This window comes from Lissotriton vulgaris, chromosome 5, assembly GCF_964263255.1.
Source record: "Lissotriton vulgaris chromosome 5, aLisVul1.2, whole genome shotgun sequence".
In the NCBI taxonomy this organism is placed as follows: Eukaryota; Metazoa; Chordata; class Amphibia; order Caudata; family Salamandridae; genus Lissotriton; species Lissotriton vulgaris.
Genome location: NC_141693.1, coordinates 1,801,002,954 through 1,801,025,637, shown reverse-complemented (window position 1 = coordinate 1,801,025,637; position 22,684 = coordinate 1,801,002,954). Strand labels below are relative to the sequence as shown.

Genomic DNA, 22,684 nt, shown 5'->3' with positions numbered 1-22,684 from the left:
TCCTCGTAGTTGTATGTGCAATTTCCAGATGGACAGAAGCGTATCCAGTCCCAGATTACACTGCCGTGACCACTGCCAAGCAGTTGGTCCGTGAATTTTTCCCGCGATACGGCTTGCCCCGTGTCGTGTACTCAGATAATGGACAGCCATTCTCGTCCGAACTCATGAAACAGGTATCACTCCTGTTAGGTTACCAATGGAAATTTCACTGTGTACGACACCCAGAAGCAGCTGGTTTGGTCGAGCGACACAACCAGACTCTGAAAACACGATTAGCTACGGTTTGTGCAGAAAAAGGTGTAGATTGGATAGTAGCCCTGCCAGTTGCCCTTTTTTACATGCGTATGGTAGCTCATTCCAGAACCGGACTATCTCCCTATGAGGTAGTCTTCGGCAGACCTCCCAATATGTGGGGTACGCCTATGCCTCGTAAAATAACAGATGTCGACAGTAACATGCTGACAGATTACCTAGCTTCCTTGATGTCTGCACTACTATCTTGTCGTTCACAGGTCGCGGCTGCCTTCCCGCACAACACCCAAGTGAAACCGCATGAAATCGTTCCAGGAGACCTCGTATACGTTCGCAACTTCGATCGCACAAGCCCTCTGGAGCCCAGGTAGAAGCAGCCGAAATTGGTGTTGATGATCACGAGGACCGCGGTGAAACTGGAAGGAAGAAAAGGGTGGCTCCATTCCAGCCACATAAAACGATTCCATGGACTGTGTCCAGAGACTGTAATCAAAGACTGCCCCGTTTCAGACACTGACTCTAAACTCCCCCTGTTAGAAAAAACTCGGCAACAGGAGTACCGAGCAAAGTTGAGGTCTAGTAAGTCAGACAGCGTTTAATTGTTTAAGTCCCCCTCGGGTGAAGCGGTTGGACAGGTTTCTGACATGTATAAGATAGACCCAAGTAGTCAGAGAGATAGGCGAATTGAAAAGAGAGAAAAATATTGCAAAAACCTGCATAGCAGATGCGTTGTTACGTTAATTTTCATGTTTATTCTGAGCATTTCGATTGTATGCATAAGCTTGATGCTACATGTTTTCTTTCCTCCTCTTGGTTCTCAGGTACATACTTTCTCTAATGACTCTGTAGAGCACACTTTCAGCGACCTGCCCCCTCATGAGCTGTCCTATCGATTAGCGATGCGCAATAATACTTTCATTCGTATGTTACACCATACTCACCAGACCAGCAATGCCACGAATTGCTGGGTATGTGGCCGACTCCCACCTTATCAGAAATACAAGAGAGTTCTGCCCCTCTTTCCCTACCCGTTTACACATAATGGTTCATGTGGAGCCTGGTTTGCTTTAATGTCCTCCTTAGACAGTAAGTCCAAAGTTTCCCAAGGCAATTGGATATGGGGAAACCTGAATACAGTCATGAATAAAGCATGTTTCCCAGACGCAGATGGTCTTCCCCAAAGGATAGGTACCGATTTAGAAAATGAAGTGTATGAATTAGGTAAATTTTCCCTCAATCTCATGATTCTGAATGTCCAGTCCGAGACCAATTCGGACTTGCCGTTTATAACAGTGTTACCAGTGAAAGGCGAATTATGCGTTAGAAAGAATGGTTCAGTACATCTAGGACACAGTGATTGTAATACTGTGATCGAATTCTACTTTCAAAGCCTCTCGCCATTCTTATTTTATTTGTGGTCAGATAGCTTATGTACACCTGCCCCCTGATTGGGATGGGACGTGTTATATTGCGTTCCTATTACCTCCTGTTTTCCTAGCCCCACCTGATTATCATCGAAATTCACGCCTTATGCATGTCAGACATAAGAGAGATCTTCCTCCTGTTATCGATTATTCAGAATCTGCATGGGACCAGTATAAGGATTACATCAAAGGATACTTCTGGTTCATAGGTCCTGTCCAGAACAGTAAAATAATACGCAGGTTAACAAGAACCCTTGAAGCGGTAGTGAATGAGACTACTTTTGCTTTAGGTAACCTGACCGAAGAGCAATCTGCTATGAGAATTGTTGTTCTTCAAAATCGCCTTGTCCTTGACGTCATCCTGGCCGATAGGGGCGGGGCTTGTAGAGTGATCGGATCCAGTTGTTGCGTGTTTATTCCTAATAACGCGCCATCCATATATAAGGCCATAACAAGGCTCCACGAAATTGCTCACCTGATACACCAGAATCCAGGCACCTGGACTTGGTCCGGTTGGCTCTGGAGTGTGATATCCGCCTGGGGATGGAAAGTACTGTCATTCCTAGGATTAATACTGCTTATTCTATTCAGTTGTTGTCTATGTCTACAATGTGGGCCAGCGATTTGCGGCTTGTGCGCCACAGCTTGTATTCCCCGTCCAAGTTCACGTTCCCGTTCCCGAATGATAAAAGATGAACAAATGATGTTATATGAACAGATAGATGGTCTCATGAGAATAGACATATCCTAAAGGGTGAAGTAGGGGCCAAGGAGGGAATTGTGGCGATTGCGAAAATGAAAGGGTTGAATTCCTGCTATGTGGTGAAAACGGGCATGTGGCAAAAAACTACGACTCCCAGACTGCCCTGGGGGAGTCTTGTGAGTACTAAGCCCCTCCTTCCCCAGAGAAAGGTGCTTGTCAATTGTTCCTGCAGTTCGAGTCGAGGGATGGGCGGATGGTGATCCCCGCCGGATTCCAGCGAGAAGAAGTTCAGCGCTTAGCAGAGGAATCGTGTTTGGAGACCGTGTGGAGAAGCTGAGATTCGCCAAGCGGTATTTTGTGAAAACGAGAAGGAGCGCGGGCTCGCCTCCTTCCGAATTGTAGATTTGTATCCTGGACTTTGAGAAGAGTTGTGCAGTTCAGTGTAGCCGCGGAGTTATTCTAGTGCGCATTAGCGCTACTGTGACACGCGAGTAAAATAGCCTGGTTGTCGTGCGCGCGTGTTTACATAACGCGAGCCGGTAACAGGCTAAAAGTGCAAAGAGAACATTTGGAGGTCCTGCGCGGCTGCGCTAGGGAAGCATCTGTATTCAGCCTGTCAGAAGGAAAGTGAACTCGAGTTTCAAGACAGATGATATATGTACTTTGAAATACTTTTGGGAAAATGGAGTCCATGTTGTGCTGTTAAACAACTTCAGGAGAGCAGCAGATTAGAAGCCTCGTTTGTTTATGATTTGTGCTCGGTTGAGTAAACTTATTATTGTGGAACTGATGGTCCGAGACATTGGGGATTATCCTCTGTATAAAAAGGACGCTTTGATGAGGAAAGGAGTTATTGGAAACCTTCCATTAGAAGCCCTTTCAATAGGAGTTGTGGTGAGTGATACCATAATCTCACTTGATACTAGATTTAAGTATAGTGTGAACCTGAAGGGTAATAGTGTGTTTGTTCCCCTTTCAGATACCCGTGACGGTGTTACTGAGCTGTCCTTTAGACCCAGTCCATTTCTGAGACGAAGCGCAGAGAAGCACCTCCATCTCTACGTTTTCACATCTGCTTCTTCTCTCCTTTTTTCCCTTCTTTGCACAAAGTCAGACAGAGGTATATCTTTACTCTGTTGGGGGTTGTGCAAGCAGGGAGTCTGGGCTCTAGCACCTATCATCGTCTCTGCTGGGACCAGTAGTAAGGTTAGTGGCGTTTATGTTTCTTGTGCTGCTGCCAGTCCCGACAGATTGACAAGCCCAAGTAACAAGACCCAGCCCGGACGATGAATATTGAAAGTGTACTAAATTCCGTGGTGGAGAGCCTTGCGGCTCTTCAGCAGGAAGTCACCACTTCACGCACCGAGAGTCAGGTTCTATATAAGGAGCTGGGGGTCCTTAGAAAAGAGATGTCTGAGTTGTCCAATAAAAGTAACAAGGGGGCTTCTTATATTAAACCGGCCACTTTACAACCCCCTTCACCCTCCTTAAATCCTGTGTCCCAGGGAGCTGAAGGGGGTGGGTTCACAGTGTCAACACCCTCCTCTTCATCGGATGCAGTTCCTACAGTCCATGTGATACAGAATACTGGAATTCCACTGGCCCCTCCTGAAAGGTTTTACGGGGATCCCTGTAAATTTGAGACATTTCTAAATCAATGTAGATTGCACTTTCTGTGCAAACCGGGGGTGTTTCAAGAGGATACAACGAAGACCGCTTTCATGATGTCCTACATGGGAGGCAATGCAGCAAGTTGGACTATACCTTTGCTGGAGAGAAATGATCCGGTATTGCATGATTTTGATGACTTTTGCTTGGAACTGAGGCGATTGTTCGACAGAAAACTCCATATGTTGTCTCTGGATAGAGAGTTATTGACATTGCGACAAGGGTCCCAAGATCTGCTTTCCTACATTACTTCCTTTAATCGTCTCGTGGTCGAAACAGAGTGGCCTACGGCTAAGAGGATCTCTATTTTCTACCAGGGACTTCGGGGGGAGCTCAAAGACGTATTAGCTCAAGTAGTACAACTTCCCACGACCTGTGAAGAACTGATTGACTTGACCGTTCAATTGGATCATCGCCTACTGGAAAGACGGGGTGATAGAGGCAGAGGAGATGGCCGTTTTTTCTACCCACGTCCCCGGAGTACCATAGAAGACCATCCGAAGATGCCCGAGGGTGTCGAACCTATGCAAATAGGAGGTCTTAGGGGCCCCCTTTCCAAGGAAGAAAAAGACAAAAGAAGAAGACTGAAACAGTGCCTCTACTGCGGAAAGGGCGGTCATTTTGTTAAAGATTGCCGAGCAAGAAACGTGTTCCCTGGAAGATCGACGGCCTCCCCTGCACAAGCTGTCATACAAGCAGGAAGACCGGCGGAAAACTAGCAAGCCCAAATCAGGAGGAGGTCGCTGCCTTGGGTTGTTTACCGCCAAAGATCTCATTTACACTCGCGAATACCTTGCATCCTGCAGTGGCCCACATGAATCTAAAGGTAACTTTATGGGTCACTTCCAGTGATGCTATGGAAATTGATGCCCTGCTTGACTCCGGAGCCACTGGTAACTATATTGACCAGGAATATGCCATGAAAATTGGGATTGTATGTGAGAAGAAGGATAAACCGGAGCTGGTCAAAGCAGTAGATGGAACAGTGTTGTCATCTGGTCCAGTCTCTTATCATACACAAGCACTGCGGATGCAGACGAATCGAAACCATCATGAGATGATACAATTCGACTTGATAGACGCGCCCCAGTTCCGTCTCATATTGGGAATGCCGTGGTTGACGCTTCACGATCCTCAAGTCAGTTGGGCAGCACGCACTATTACCTTATCTTCTGCGTTTTGTAAGGCGAACTGTAGACAGGAGATGTCTAGTACTGAAGAACAACAAGCTACTCCTTCAGTCTGCCTGGCTTCTGGATGTTCTATCGGACCATACTGTTGTGCCACAGCTCTCCCTGATGAATACCAGGAGTTCAGTTCTTTGTTTGACAAACAGAAGGCCACCGATCTGCCACCACATCGTGTATACGATTGCAGGATTGATCTCATTCCGGGGGCTGATATACCTTGTAGCCGAGTCTACGCCCTTACTGAAAAAGAAACCGTGTATTTGCGGAATTACCTTGATGAAAATCTGGCCACGGGGTTCATCCGTCATTCTACCTCGCCTGCTTCCTCGCCGATGTTTTTTATTCCCAAGAAGGATTGCGAGGAATTGAGGCCATGCATCGATTACAGGGCCATTAACAGAATGACGGTGAAAAATCGTTATCCTCTGCCACTTATACCTGTACTCTTAGACCAGCTGAAGGGAGCTCGATTCTTCACAAAACTCGATCTCCGAGGGGCGTATCATTTGGTTAGAGTCCAGAGCGGGGACGAGTGGAAAACCGCGTTTAGAACCAAATTCGGATTGTTCGAGTACCTTGTGATGCCCTTCGGGCTCTGCAACGCCCCTGCCGCCTTCCAATACTTCATGGATGAGGTACTACGTGGGTGTCTGGAGACATTCTGCATCGTGTACATAGATGACATTTTAATCTATTCATCTACTCTGCACGAACACGTGGATCATGTGAAAACTGTGCTACATCACCTACGGCAAAATTCCTTGTACGCCAAACTCGAAAAATTTCTTTTTCACGTGAAAGAAGTGTCCTTCCTTGGTTACATCATCTCAGCCCAAGGCTTCCAAATGGATTCCAGCAAAGTGGAGGCTATCGTAGGATGGGGCACGCCCAAGAACGTCAAGGCAGTGCAGAGTTTCCTTGGTTTTGCCAATTACTATCGACGGTTTATCAAGGATTTCTCCAAGATAATTCAACCTATATCTAGTCTACTGAGGAAGAACACTGTGTTTGGTTGGAACTCTGCAGCGGAGAGGTCGTTTCAGTATCTCAAAGAACAGTTTACGCAGGCCCCTATCCTGCGCCACCCTGATCCGCAGATACCTTTCGTTTTGGAAACCGATGCCTCCCTGTATGCCATTGGCGGAATACTCTCACAGCGTCACCCCGAAACAGGTCAGTTGCATCCTGTGGCCTATTTCTCGAGGAAACTTACCCCTTGCGAGATCAACTACTCCGTTACGGACAAAGAACTTCTCGCTATAAAACGGGCGTGTGAGGAATGGCGGCACTACCTGTTGGGAGCCATGCACACAGTCGAAATTTACACCGATCACAGAAACCTGTTGTTCCTTAAAACCGCCAAGGCTCTTACTCCCCGGCAATTGAGGTGGACTCTGTTCTTTTCGGACTTTGATTTTGTTATCAAATATAGACCAGGGCCTCAAAATGGGAAAGCTGACGCTCTTTCCCGGATTGGGGAAACGGCAGAGCAGAGTACCGAGAAGGAAGATGAACCTCCACTGATCCTTCGGGAAACCGACAATCCCTCTTCCTTGATAGCCTTGATATCTACACCGGAATTCCTGGATGATGTTCGGGTGGCACTTGCAGATATGGACGTGCAAGGGTGGATACAGGAGGATCCTGACCACCGAACGGAAAAGGACGATCTTGCTTATCAAGGATTAGCCATTTTTGTCCCCAGTGAACCTTTGCAACGAAAAGTGTTGTCTTGGATCCATGATTCTCCATTGGGTGGACATTTGGGTATCTATAAGACAATTGCAGGGGTGGAACGCAACTTCTGGTGGCCAAAATTGAGAGACGCTGTGAGACATTATGTGATGAATTGTGCTGTTTGCATTCAAGGGAAAGCCATTCATGTTAAACCTGTTGGATTGCTCCGCCCGCTCCCTATTCCGCCTAAACCATGGCATACAGTGTCAATGGACTTCATCGTGGAAATGCCACCCTGTGAGGGGAAAACGGTGATCTTAGTGGTCATAGACCATTTAACGAAGATGGGACATTTCATTCCCCTGAAAGGCTTGCCTACCTCTGTGGAATTGGCGCATGTGTTCTTGCAACACATAGTTCGTGCCCATGGGATCCCTTGTGTGCTCATCACCGATCGCGGCACTCAATTTACCTCTCATTTTTGGACAGCCCTCTGTAAAATCCTGGATGTTGATGCTAGGCTCTCTTCGTCCTATCACCCTCAGACGGACGGAAAAACAGAACGCCTGAATCAGACGTTGGAGCAATATCTTCGCTGCTTTGCCTTACAGAACGATACGGAATGGACTACCTTGATATGGATGGCGGAATTTGCGTACAACAACGCCGTTCATTCCACTTTGGGCTGTTCCCCTTTCTTCTGTCTGTATGGCTATCACCCTAATGCACTGCCTTTTGAGGTGCCTGTTCACTCCCCTGTGCCCAGCATACACGAACATCATGCACATCTCAGGGCAGTGTTAGTTGAGGCACGACACAGTTTAGTGGATGCTCAGTCTTCTCAGAAGCGTTTTGCTGACAATAGGAGATCTTCTGCGCCCGAGTATGTGGTGGGGGATAGGGTGTGGCTTTCCACAAAACATTTACATCTGAAGGGAGAGAACAAGTTGAGGCCTAGATATGTGGGGCCCTATACCATTGAGAGGGTCATTAACCCTGTGGTTGTACGACTGACGCTCCCTGATACTTGGAGGATCCATCCCGTCTTTCACGTTTCTCTGCTCCAACCCTGTCCTGCTAGTACTAGATTGTCTGATAGACCCCTTCCAATTGAGGTCGATGGTCAGGAGGAGTATGAGGTCCATTCGATTCTGGACTCCCGTATGGTGCGGGGGCGGATTCAGTACTTGGTTGAATGGAAAGGGTTTGGCCCTGAGGAGCGGACTTGGGAGCCGGTGCGTAACCTCCATTGTCCTGAGTTGGTTGCTCGTTTTCATGACCTGTTTCCTGGTAAGCCTGGGCGACCGCCGGGACGGCTGTCCTCGAGAGGGGGTTCTGTGGCGATTGCGAAAATGAAAGGGTTGAATTCCTGCTATGTGGTGAAAACGGGCATGTGGCAAAAAACTACGACTCCCAGACTGCCCTGGGGGAGTCTTGTGAGTACTAAGCCCCTCCTTCCCCAGAGAAAGGTGCTTGTCAATTGTTCCTGCAGTTCGAGTCGAGGGATGGGCGGATGGTGATCCCCGCCGGATTCCAGCGAGAAGAAGTTCAGCGCTTAGCAGAGGAATCGTGTTTGGAGACCGTGTGGAGAAGCTGAGATTCGCCAAGCGGTATTTTGTGAAAACGAGAAGGAGCGCGGGCTCGCCTCCTTCCGAATTGTAGATTTGTATCCTGGACTTTGAGAAGAGTTGTGCAGTTCAGTGTAGCCGCGGAGTTATTCTAGTGCGCATTAGCGCTACTGTGACACGCGAGTAAAATAGCCTGGTTGTCGTGCGCGCGTGTTTACATAACGCGAGCCGGTAACAGGCTAAAAGTGCAAAGAGAACATTTGGAGGTCCTGCGCGGCTGCGCTAGGGAAGCATCTGTATTCAGCCTGTCAGAAGGAAAGTGAACTCGAGTTTCAAGACAGATGATATATGTACTTTGAAATACTTTTGGGAAAATGGAGTCCATGTTGTGCTGTTAAACAACTTCAGGAGAGCAGCAGATTAGAAGCCTCGTTTGTTTATGATTTGTGCTCGGTTGAGTAAACTTATTATTGTGGAACTGATGGTCCGAGACATTGGGGATTATCCTCTGTATAAAAAGGACGCTTTGATGAGGAAAGGAGTTATTGGAAACCTTCCATTAGAAGCCCTTTCAATAGGAGTTGTGGTGAGTGATACCATAATCTCACTTGATACTAGATTTAAGTATAGTGTGAACCTGAAGGGTAATAGTGTGTTTGTTCCCCTTTCAGATACCCGTGACGGTGTTACTGAGCTGTCCTTTAGACCCAGTCCATTTCTGAGACGAAGCGCAGAGAAGCACCTCCATCTCTACGTTTTCACATCTGCTTCTTCTCTCCTTTTTTCCCTTCTTTGCACAAAGTCAGACAGAGGTATATCTTTACTCTGTTGGGGGTTGTGCAAGCAGGGAGTCTGGGCTCTAGCACCTATCATCGTCTCTGCTGGGACCAGTAGTAAGGTTAGTGGCGTTTATGTTTCTTGTGCTGCTGCCAGTCCCGACAGGAATGAGGAAATAGAAATTTTTAGGTAGCTAATGTGTCCCCCACTCGCACCCCATTCATGCACACGTGCCCCATGTATGTCATGTAATTCCTTTTCCGTGCCTGCTAGAAAGACGCATATGCATTTGCGTCCAACATTAACATGTTAGTTATACAGTTCTCCAAGAAAACCACGTTAATTAGGCTTCTAGGCCTATGGTGCCAACGTCTTTACATGGTGCACTTTTGAATAAAGCACACGTTTTCTCCATGTTTTCTGGCTCAGCCGAGCCAGGCCCTTAAATGAGGCTCCGAGTCTCTTCTGTCTCTGAAAGCTGTAGTTTAGGTATGCATCCCTGACCTCTACCTTACATCCTGCCCAGACGAGCAGTGCCCGGCTCGGCCTGGCCTGGCCTGCCTGCCAAGACAGTATTTTGCCTACAGTTATCTGCTCAGCCTCCGCGAAAACACATTCCAGCCTAGTGAAATAGGTAAACATCTTCCCGGCTGCAGAGCAAAGGATCCTGCCTCCCTGTCTTCCTGTCTCCATGCAAGTAATTTACTGCACCCGTTACCATGGAAGGCCCAGGGCCCCCGTACTTTACATGAAGACCTATATGCACACACTAGCATTCAGTGATGAACGGCCTCTGCCCGAGAGACCTTTTACTTCAGACACTACATCCTCTAAACACAAGATACCAGATATGCTATAGGTACAGGTCGTTCTGACATCCCAGACATTAGTCTCCTCTGCTAGAGCTAAAGTCAAAGCCCCCAGTTCTCCCCAGTTACACGTCATGCTCAGCTGCGCGCGCATGTATGCCAAAGGTTTCTGCTGATTCTGCAAACTTTCTCCAAGCATACACCCACTTGTGATGTTTCTTGTGACGTATCTCTGACTCGCCCAGTGCACGCCTACGTGTACGCCTTCTTACACGCCTCCTGTTACCCACATGTGTTCTTATCTCTCTTTTTCACCTGTTACGCCTACTGTATTCATTTTCATTATATGGTTTTACTATATATAATGTGTGATGTTAATAAAATGTTGAATGTCCCTTCCTGAACCTTAGTGGTGATGGAACCCGATGTCCCATGCCTCGAGGCATTTCATTAAAGCCCGTATGACTCAGATACCACGGACTCTGCCTCTCATTTGATTGAGCTATCCTTATAGTCATTTAATGTATAGAAAAATAGTCCGGTAATTTTATTTACCACAGTGGAGTACCTGCACTTCTATATTTCCATTTGAAGCACTGACCAAATTACTATGTGACAGGCCTAGCTTGAACAGTGTTCGCCCATGACAGAAAAATGTTATGAGGGATCCAGATATCCATTCAGCTGCTGTACTCAGGGGAGGGGTGCACATCTGTCACCATGCAGTGGACTTTTCCATCCTAACAGCAGTCTCTTATTCTGTGCAGTCTTCTCCCAAAATCGAGATAAGCTGAGAGGCTTGTTGAGTATCTCAGCCCGGGCTCCTGCATCTTGAGCTGCTGTGGGCTCGGCTGGGCAGTGTCTGGAGTCTTTAAAGATCATTTGCATATTTACATACCTTTGTAAACAGGTTACCAAGGCTTAGTTTTTTTTCTGGTTCCTGTACCTCCTGGACCCCCATTCTGCCTTAGTGTGAGAATGCATTTCATGAAAAGAAATATAAAGTAGGGTTACCAAAAGCAAAATACCAGCCATTTGTTGTTCAAAGAGCCTTCAAAGACCTCGCCTTGACACTAAATAGCGTTATAAACGAAAAAGTGTGTATTCATTTGAAATGTGACTTTTCTGTCTTTGTTCCCTTTAATTATCAGCCATGGATCATTCAGGCAGCCCTATAACACAATTAAAAATGCTCTCTATTTATATGTGCTGTTCCAAGAATGCACAGATAAGTGCTGAAAATAGGCTTTAGGTTACTGCTTATTTTTGTACCATGTGGGACATCAATATAATGAGCTGGCAACCCTAATCACAAGACTAGAAGTTTGTTGCAAGATGAGGACAATAGTTATTTCTTCCACCCTCTATCCCTGAACAGGGCAGGACTGGGAATGCAAACTAGTCTTGGCAATTGAGTTGGACTGCCCGCGGGGAGGGGTAGGGCATGGGGTGTGCGCATGGATAACACTGCAGCTGCTTTTTGTACAGGGGGCCGATATTGCAGCACTGCTGCAAAACTGGCACACTGTACCAAAAACGGCCCCTACCAGTCCAAAAACGGCCCCCACTCTTCCGGCCCACCAAGAAAACGCCTGTGCCCGCTCCGGCCAATTTGGCCCTATCCCTGAATAATGACATAATAGCAATAGTTTAACTTGTATCTGAAACCCCACGACTGCCCTCAATAAAATGCTGAGTTACTTCAAGTGTCTAGGAATGCACCCTGCATTCAGACAACTCACTCCTCATTCTCGCCCTTCACTTTCATATTTACCCTGCACTCACAGCGATCACAATGCACTCACACTGAACACCATGCACTCACACCATTAACCCTGCACTCACAATGACCACATAGCACTTTTCCCACTTGCCATGAACTCACACCATTCTCCCTCCACTTAGCCTGCAGTCACATGAGCACACCGCTGACTCTGCACTCACAGTGATCACTCTGCACTCACAATGCACTTACGCTGTTCACCCTGCAGTCACACGAGCACACTACTCACCCTGCACTCACCTGTCCCTGCTAAAGTAGCAATCTCACTCAAAAAAGCCCATCCCTAACCACACATTTATTCGTCCCACTTTGCACTTACATCCGCACTCAAATTCATATGGTCACCTCACTCACCCTGCAGTCACTCCTCTCACACTGCTGCATCGCTCACCATGCACTCCTGTCACCCACACAACACAGAGGGTTAATGTGACTGCTACAAAGAATGTGTACCATGCAAATCACAGAACTGAGTGTGATTAAACTACGAATAGCCCTATAAAAACAATTAAATGTGGAGTGGTGCGGCTCACTGGTTAGAGGCGGCAGACCCGGAAGCAGAGGACGGCCCAGGACCAGGGTTCAATTCCAGACGCCGCAGGGTCGTGGACCAGGGTCAGCGGACTCGATAATTCTCGCCTCTGTGCCTACTCTAACCAGGGATCACACTCGGCAACTCTGGGCATTAGCTTGCCTCATCTCCACAACGGCACCCAACAAACGCCGGGGATGCCTAGTTTCACCTTGGAGATACCCAGCAGGGACCATCTCACAGGGAAAGCCAGGATGGGTTCCCCAGCGGTCTACAGCGCTGAGATACCCCATCGCAGGGTGATACATGCGCTTTACAACACACCATTACATTACATTAGAAAGTGGCTATAGGGAGATGAGGTACATTGTTGGCGAGTGGTAGTGAGGGAATTCATGGAGAAGAAGGACACGGGGAGGGGTGCCAAAAAATACTGTTGCACCGTGCCAGCCCTGGCTGGGAGTCTTAGCCCTCCTCCCACTTCCCGAAGTTTGGGTCTAGTTGCGCCCCTGGCCGGACTGGCCATAGGAGGCATCGGGCATTTCCCTGGGAGGCTGGAAGGGCGGGGGCCAGTTTGGAGCTGTGGGGGCTGGTTTTGCAGCAGTGCTGCAATGTTGGCCCCCAGTAACAAAAGCAGCAGTGCTTGTGACCGGTTTAGTTAAGCACCAGTGCTTCACACTTGCACCCTCGTCCAGTCCTGCCAAGCGTCACGCAACCGGTGTGACGCTCACGCATTTCAGTGCGGTGATCCGCATCACCGCACTGAAATGCATTGTCACGCATTTTTGACCTGTGCCAGGCGCGCCAGCGGCGCTCCTGTGCCCGGGCTCTCTCTGCTGTTCTGAGGTGCTCTGCTCAGCCCGAGGGCCTAAACAGTTAACTGCAGAGACAGTAGAACGGCTGCGGCGCGCTACAATGTATCTTGGTCTCTGCCCAGGAGCTGCCTGCTGTCCGACTCCTGTGTTGCCCTGGTCATGCACAAATAATGGTGCGGCGCCGGCGCGGCTACTCTCAGACTCCTTACAGTGTCTGCAGGGGGGCCGCGCTGCTCTCTGAGTCGATGCTCAGAGCTGTCAATCACCGTGTGGCGCACTAGGGGGCCGGGATAAAATCCGGATGTGCCGGCCGCGGTAGTGCCGTCACGTCCGGAGGAACTAAGTCAAGTGCAGAAGCGGCGGGAGATTAGAGTGCAGGCTGCGCACGAGACGCTGTCTCTCTTAATGACCATGGCCGCCCGCCTGCACCCCGCTAAACTGTGCTGCAGGCCGCACCTTGACCACCCCCTGACAGCTCAGCAGAGCTGGCAACAGACTCTGCTCTCTGGCCACCAAGAGGAGGACTGCGAGTGTGACCGCGCCAGGCCAGGGGCCCAGGGCCCGGCGGCGGCCGAGGAGTGTGTCCGTTGTCGGCGCGTCGACTGGAGCAGCCTCATGAAGCAGGCACTGGCAGAGTCCGAGTGGCCAGTGCACATTGTGGCTGCCTGGGTGGGCAGCAGCAGATCATCACTAACATAAGTAAGTGTCACAGTCAGTGTCCACGCTGTGCACGGGACGCCGGTTTCATTAGGTTTTTATTTATTTTTATGTTATTCTTCACGTGAACAGTTACGTGTCAGAGCGCTCCACAATTATAGGAACAGACAGTACTGATACATAAGGAGAAAATTATGAGAGACAACTAATTACACAAAAAGTAAACGTGTTACATAAGGCAAATGTGACAATCGTGAGCAAGTAAAGTACAAAAGATAGCAAACACATTAGAGGAGGAAAAGTGGCATGCGTGCAAGTTATAAAAGCGTGCAAAGTAACAAGAAGAGCCAGCCTATAAGTTAGACGGAACTTGGTGCAGAGGTACCAAGGAGCTGGAATCTAAGAAATTCCTGCTTTTAAGAGTTTAGCACCTGCAATCAGGAATTATCGTACAGATCCAGAAGTGCCGGGTCTTTTTCCATGGGACCAGAAGTCAGGTGGGGGCTCTGTCTCCTGGGGCTCATTCTGTGGCCCGGCGCACTGTACTTGAGAGTCTTTGCACTGTGCTCTTGCTGCTTAGGAGGGGTGGAGGCAGACGTTAGGGGATCACGCCCTGACTCAGGGGTGCTGCATTGTGGTACTTCAGAACCTGGGGTGGAGGGTGCTGATTGTTTAGAAAGTAAGTAATAGCTTTAAAAGCACCTGCTGCAGAGTTCGACATCCTTGTTGCTCAAATGAGGTTAATTTCTGGTATTTGTCTATTTCCTATGACTTCATTCCATGATTTTGGTCGCAAGAAAGTGCCACTCTGTATTACATATTTAGTTGTTGCCAGACTCTCTTAAATCCACTGAATCCATGAAAATGTCACACATAATCAATCTGAAACATTAGCAGCTATACTCAAATGGAAGTAGTTTCCGATATTTACATGATTCCCTCGTCTTCATTGCTTGATTTTGCTAGCGAGAAAGTGTCACTCATAGTTGTTGAAATGTCACTCATAATTACACTGAAATGATGAAACTGTCACACATAGCAATCTGAAACCTTGGCAGCTATGCTCGTCTACCACCTCCCCCCCAACCTCCACCCAGAGGCCAGCCCTGTTAAAATTGCCAGGGCTGATTTGTGTTCTCATTCGGCCCTGGATCCAACCCAATGATCCAACCCCCTCGAGTAGCTGCTACTGCATCAACAGAGAGCAGCATCGGTAATACCAGGCACTCCGCTCCGCGCCAGGATGTCCGTTTTCATTTTCTAAAGTGGCCTGGGGCAGGACTGCTGCGGCGGGAGCCCTGGAAGAGATCCCAGACGCAGACGGGAGAACGATCTGAGAGATAAACGCAGCGCATTATGGACGAAGAATGGAAATGTCGATACAATTCATTTAGGGCGCAGACGAGCCAGCCTCGGCGCGCGCACAAGGACGGCTCTGGCTGGAGGCGCGAGCGTCTAGTGGCACGAGCTCATCTAGAGCGGGGAGTGCAAGGCCAGGCCGCAAAGCATTCTGGGATGGGCTGACTTGCGAATGTCCCATTGGGGAAAAGAGTAGATCCATTAATATTTACATTCTTTGTACTGCTCTGCCTGCTGTCAAAGCTGCCTTGTAATTCTTTTCCTTGTGGGTTTTCTTTTGAAATTAAGGCCCAGCAGCTGTTTCCACATGTTTTTATTTCTCTGCTGCGGATAAACTATTAGAATTCTATAAACAATCCGGGGGCGTCTAAGCGCCCTGCTGAGCTCAAAGGCAGACCTGACTATCTGAACTTATAGTAACATTTTCAAGCTGTGGGTTGTTTCTATAACTTGGGTTTATCGTAGTCGGCAAATACTAAACTGGGGCAAATGGTGGCAGATTAATGTATGTTCAAAATTCTAAACTCCAGCCCTCCAAGACACACATTGCCCAGTAGGTGTGTACGACATGAACCCTACGACGCCTCACATGGGAGAAGATATCTGTAACTGAGACACAGAAGAGGACAAGTGCACAAACATCCATTTGAAAAAGTCCACTTCTTGGGGCTCGCTGTAAGAGAGGGGTCAAGTATGGATGTGCGCTCTAAGAAAAAGCAGATAGAATATTCAAGGATTAATATGGGGGTGTAGTTGTGATGTATGTATGACATTGTAGTTCCAGGGTGTGCACAAGCAAATTTCATAATTTCCAACTGCCACTGATTTGTGACTTGTTTCATATTTTTCTCTCACTTGCATCTCTGACAAATTTGTTCAATCAAATTCACCCTCATAAAGTAAATGTGAAACATTTTTTCCAGGATTTTTTTTTTTTAACTAGAAAGATGGTTTAAGTATTTTCTAGACAATCGGGATGTTTACTTATTCTGATAGTAACCCAATCTGCAAAAAGTTGATTTGTGGGTTCATTCTCTTACAAAACCAATTTTCTAAGATTTTTCTACTACAATTTCAAACACAGAATTGCAAATATCAAGGACTTTGCAGAGTTATCAAAGGCATGGGATAAAATTCCCAGAAGTGACTTCCTGCAGTTATGCATACACAGCAAGCATCAGGATGCAGCCAGGCAGATATGGCCCTGATTATGGAAGGCCCACAGCCTGTGCAACAGGTGGAGACTTGAGCAGGCAGTTTCCCTGCTACCCGCCTGCGTAAAACCTACCATGCGTGTTTGTTTTTTGGTACTCAACCACTATTTATTAAGGTTACCATGATTTCAAACTTGTGAACATAAAGCTCATGAGACACTCAACACTTCACCTATAAATTCATACCAAGCTTCCACCAAGCGCATGATTCATATGAAAGATGAATCTAATGTATCAGTTAACCCTACACTTAGTTCACTTACTGAACTTGGGAGCCATTAGAAACAGGCTAACTCCTATAATTAAGTGTGCATGAGAAGTTCCACCTTTTTCAAGAGTTAATCCTTCCCTCAGTGAGATCACACATCATCAGATAACCTGTAAGTGCAGATGACAAAATCCTACTCCAGGGAGAGGACGGGCGGCGCAATTTGATGAAGCTCAGGAGCACCTATATTATTATTATTATTATTATAGAGGCTTTTATAGCGCGCTCTGTTACTAAAAAGATAGTATCCTGGCGCGAGAGAGAAGGGTGACAGATCACATTATATCCAGTCTAGAGGGACATCCGCTAGGCAGTGATGTTAAAGAAATGGGGTTTTAGGCCTTTCCTGAACGCCTATAGACTCCTATAGACTCTAGGTTAGCATGAGAAGACATGCTTCGTCCCCACTGCCATGTCTATTTATGTCTAGTGAGCACATAATTATCTTGACATTGGCTTATTTTATATATTTTATTTGTTCCTGTTACCAACTTTTGCTGCTGCCACTGGTACAAGAATGTATGTATGTATTTGTATAATGCAAAAATAGCTAACAGGTTCAAGGGCAAACTCAATAAGGCAACAAGATGAGATATCCTATAAGGCACATGTCTCAAGGTTGCACTGGCCTTCTTATCTTCGACATGCGGACTGCTCATATCCCAAGGCACCCGTCACCAAATTGGACCGTTCTATCATAAGGACATTGAGGTGGTCACCTGTGGCACTATCAGCAGAGAGTATCAGTCTGGACATAACAACCTTAACTATAACTTGATATGCAGGGGCAATGGTTACAATGGTATTTGACAAGGTTCCATAAATCCTTGGAAAACCCGTGATAAATGAACTGCCATCTTTCACGTAACCTGGAAGGCAGGTACGTCATTCACAATAGGTATGCATTAGTGTGATAAATCTGTCACATAGTTGAATGCCAGTGTTGCATACTGAGCTTTGCATCACTCCTAAACCAACAGAATCATTCCCATTGACTTAGTCTTGATAACATCTGTGGTTTGTTAAAATCACCAGCGACTCATGAAGGCACGAGGTATGTATGGTATGTGGTATTTCTATAGTGCAAACCTAGCCAAAAGGCAGAGGAGCGCTGTACAGTATCAGAGGCAAGTATACACTACATGAGCGGTAGGAGAGGTAGTGGGATTGTAGGAGCGGATGTGTACTGTTCCTACATTGTGATACAAACTTCTTTCAAGAGATGCTTCTTCGGCTGTTCCCGAAATTGGAGCAGCGTTGGATACAGTAATATGTTTCCTGATCCTGGCCGCATTGATGTAAAATGACTGCTGCATTGCTTTTTCTTTTTTTTTTACACTTTTTAGTCTGCAGTTTGATAGTGTTTCGGCTGCGAGTGTGCCAAGAACCACCATAGATGGTGACCTTGTCTGCAAGGGGAGGGTTATTTCTTGTTATTTTGGGGGTTTTTTCTTTGACTGACTTCGTTATCTTCAGATTTTATGATTTAATAATTGTCATGCATGATATTGAATGTTGCTTGTATTGTTTATTTGAAATGTATTTGAAGTTAAGACTTGTTACTCTTTTAATATGGCGACCGTTTTCGGCACTGTATTCTTCGCGTTTTCTTGTACTTCGTTTATTTTGTTTGGTTTGTACACACTTTAACCTGAGATGTTGTCTATGGTGGACACCCGTGATCAGACCTGTCCCTAGCATGAGTAAACTTTCAACTTGAGCACTACCAGGAGTGCGCTGCATTGTCTGTTCTTGGACCAACAGAGTTTCTGATTTAAGATAAGCGAGGGTGCTGGTTCTGATGGTTTTAAAAATGATGCAGTTATTTTTAAAATGATGCGTGCCACCGAGCGGATCCAACGGAGCTCCATCAGGATTGGAAAACAACAGAAAAAAACATTACGTTACTCAATAGATAGTATTTTAGGATAGTGGTATTACAGAAGGGCAGTAGCTCTGCAGAAGGTATTGTTCAAAGATTAGCAATAGGAAATGCTGTTTTTGTTTTCTCGAAAGATGTCTGCCCCATTTGATGAATCTGCACCAAATTTGGCAGCATCTTAGCATCCACATGTGAATTTACGCTCAAGCACGTCAGTTATAGGATAATAGATTAGGAGGGGAATCACTTTTAGAGATGCACATATATTATCCTCCCAAAACTATTTTTGCTCCCTAATCGAGCGAAACCAACTATCCAGATTTCCGCTAACCTCACAGATGGAGCTTAAAAGAAGAGAATAGATCCTTTTAGTGGGTGTTTGGTGCAAGTGTGTTCAGTAGACTTTGAGTTATTAGCTATAGATTAAATATTGATTCCACAAATATGGTTATATCTGTACAGTTACTTTAAACCAAACTAGTCCTCAGACATCATTTTGAACTTGAAATAAAGAGTGATAGGTTAAGGTGACCAAGTCTGAATGGACATTGGAATCCCTGATATCTGCACTCTCGACTGTCCTTACAGGACCCGTGGACTGTCTGTGAACCCTGTGCAGAAAAAAAGCTGGACTCAATGTGGAGCCATGGGTCAGCCCTTTCTTCTCAATGGTTGTTTTCCTTGTCAATCTCATCTGCTTGCTTATTATTCACTTATTCTGCTTCTCAGGTTGTTTCCTGAAGTACAGTATATTAAACATCTTTCTGATTGAATGACTTCTATCTAGCGGTGGGCGGGCCACTGAAATCTCGAACCAGGCTCGAGCCGAATGCCTGAATCTATCTCAGTTCGAAGTCCTCTCGAACCCAAAATGAGCTGAGCTTTAATGTGACCCCTGTGCGTCACCCACGCTGTAACCCATGGGTACATGCAGTACATGTGCTCTCTTAGTCCCTCTCCCCTATGTGCTGCTTCTCCTTGCCCCTCTCCCCTCGCCATGGTGGCCACATTGTGATGTATGTGAATGGCGATCTATGTATACCTCATTGCGCTACGGCATACTGTTCAACATCGGCAAAACCAAGAGGTTGGCCAACGCTTTGAAAGGCAAGACCTAAAGGCTTTGCCAATGCTTTTTGGTTTGGGGGAATCTTTTCAATAGTTTTTGAAAACTGTGAATTACAAAAAAGTGTTTGAAAGGCATTGAAGAACTAACCTTTTAAATATTTTAAGAAAATTGATTGGATAACAGTATGTCTTTTGTAACTTAATGTCTATAAATTTAACTTGTTAATTGTAAGTTATGTGATGTACTGTATGCACTTTTATGATTATTTTTTAAAAATGATCGAATAAAGTTTTTGAATTGAATTGAATTGATTGGATAACAAAACCTGAAAAATAGTGTTTAAAACTAGTTCACCCAATGCACCCGCTCAGAAACCATCAACAGAAGTTCACAAACCACAAGGCAGGAAAATAAACTGTAGGGATCAATGTAATGGGCACGAGGTCACTCTACAGAAAGATAACGAAAACACTTCGAACCCCAAAATAAGACTACATTTTGCAATGGTAGTGACCGACATTGTACAAGTGCTATCTTACAAAGCAGCCTTAGATGGCATTACCGCCTCTCTACTCTAATCATGAGCATAGCCCTCGTGCTAACCATAATACATTATCCCTAAACTGAAAAACAGGATACTTAGTCCCTATGAAACTTCACTTTCAAAAGGACATTTCTGATTAGAGTCCTGAAATTGACCAGTCATTGTAAGATACAACACACCATACCCCTACTAGTGCACTGCTCATAATCTCACAAATAATGTCACAGATGAGATTAAAAAAAAGACAAATATTGACATCACAAAGGACATCACCAGTGACACCATTAATGACAACACTGACTCCGCCCAGAGCCCCTGCACCTCTAGGCCTAGGGGGCTCAGTTTCAGACTGTGCCCAACTAAGTCAGGGCACAGGCGCCAGCCTTGCCAGTGAAATGAATAGGTTTCAATAAAACATGTCCTTTGGAGCAAATCTTGTTAGAAACTTGCAGTCATTCATTTGATACCACAGCTCATCCCTTCCTCCTGGTTTAAGAAAGAGGTGAAGATGCTCCTCTTTAATGAACAACGCATCACAGACTGTTCACTTCAACTCTCAGAACTCGGCTACCACTCAGTTCACCTACTGACTGCCTTGAACCCTTTGCGGCGCCCACCTGCCTTTTATTTGCAAATAATACACATATACTTGCTGTACAAAGGTAAAATCACAGTACTATAAAACTCATTTCAATTCATGGCATTCAAATAGGGTTTTCAGTCGCTCCATGTGGCAGCAAACTAGGTTTCCAATTCTACCATGTAATTTAACAAAATAGTGCATGCTGGGACTTGTAGTCGTTGTTTGCTTTAACTCAACGCATGATTGGCTGCACTTCATGGTAACTGTTCTGAAAAGGAAAGGCCTGGTCTGGGAACACAGGCCCCATTCCACATCAAAAGATTCATTAGCTCTACTTTGAAGTCATTGATTAATGTGAAATAAAACATTTTAGTCAGCTGGATTGCTCAGTAAGTTAATTAAAAGATAACCACTGAGGACTAAAGCGATGTATAGGTCACACATCTAATTACCAGCAAGGCCAAGTCGGCCTCCCTTCCTTCAGGGATCGGAAAACCGAGAACCATTAAATTGAGTATTAGGAACTGTAATAACACCTGCAGGAATCTGTGCTGTCCTTGACCTCGTGGTCGGTGGTTCAGTGCCCAGTGACTCTACTCAGGGTCCCGAGGTCGCAAGAAAGTTACATAGCGCCAAGAAACCTCTGGGTGAAGATGCAATGTACAAACACACACTATGTTTTGTTATTTTACGTAACATCTTCTGGCATTCCCTCCTAGCGGAAGAAGAGCGGTCTGGTGGTCTGCTCCACAGGGCCTGGCTGTCAATCTGCCCAGGTGTGAGAAATGGCTGGGGGGATACGTCTGCCTGGGCCAGGATGGTTTGACCATGTGAGTGAGACTGCACCTCTAACAAGCGGGTACACTACACCCTGAAGGGGCGCATCCCTGGGAAACTCCGTACTTGGGAACGACCCCCTCCCCAAGTGTGGCACGAGGCCTGAGGAGGATCCTAAAAGAACTGCACCCCCTACAGAAATGGTCATGTGTGGCTTAGAGAGGGAACCACGAGGCATTGCAGGGTATGTGATGGGGTGCCAATGTACGCCCAAGGGAGGCAGGCGACTAACACAACAATGACAACATCCTTAATAACAAACAACTCCGCAAGAGGTTGGAATACCTCATCCCAACATATACACCGGACTCAAGATACCCCAGCTTGGTTTTAGCATTAAAGAATTAGCAGCGCCATGCCATAAGCTAAGCTAAGCAAAGTAGCATAGCAAAGCGCCTAGATGTGACTGGCTTTGCAGCGCTCTCCGCGCTTCCGAACAGCTTCGAGACTCTAAGCACGAGAGGCACTGGATGAAAGGAGGGAGGCAGGTACTCACCGTCTACAGGACAGATGTCAGCCGGTTCCGGTGCCCCTGACGGTGCCACTGACAGACGTCATCCCATGCAGGCCAGTCCGCGCCCGGCGTCTTCTGAAAGTGAGCCCTGCGGGTACGGTGCGGGCACGGTGCGGGCCTCCTTCCGGCCTCCAATCAGGAACGGGACTGGGAAGAGACAGAAACAGGTTTGTGAGTCAGCGCGTCATGCCCATTCATAACATGAGCTCTCCTTCCGTGTTCTTCCTCCCTCCAGCCGGCCCCCACCCACCTCCCCTGGACAGGAGCCAACGCATACATTACCAGCGCGCGGCAGCACCTCGGCGTCGGGCACGGGTGGCTCCTGTACTAAGGGCGCGGTGTTCTCTTGTCGGGGTGGGGTTTATAGGTCCTACAATATATATAGTACCTAGAAGCCCGATTTACTCTGACAATTAGAAGTGATCTTCGTGCATCATAGACTTTGAACACATATGCCACCCCCTGCCCCCAGGTTCAACACATGGTCACATTCTGTCCACAATCACGCTTGCCATCTGGAATTCACCTGCTGCCATGACGAAGGCTGGTAGGACCGGGG

General features: G+C 46.8%; 1 protein-coding gene across 3 annotated transcripts in view; it reads right to left on the bottom strand.

Annotated features, from left to right (window-relative positions):
* The window catches only part of HAP1 (huntingtin associated protein 1), a 505,788-nt gene that overhangs the window by 398,934 nt on the left and 84,170 nt on the right, over positions 1 to 22,684 (bottom strand). For 2 of the 3 annotated variants that reach the window (XM_086924163.1, XM_086924164.1), the window contains exon 2: positions 22,108 to 22,272. The gene's annotated coding sequence lies outside the window, so the exon portion shown is untranslated. Of the gene's footprint in view, positions 1 to 22,107; positions 22,344 to 22,684 lie in introns of those variants that run through there. The other variant, XM_086924165.1, reaches the window with a different exon arrangement.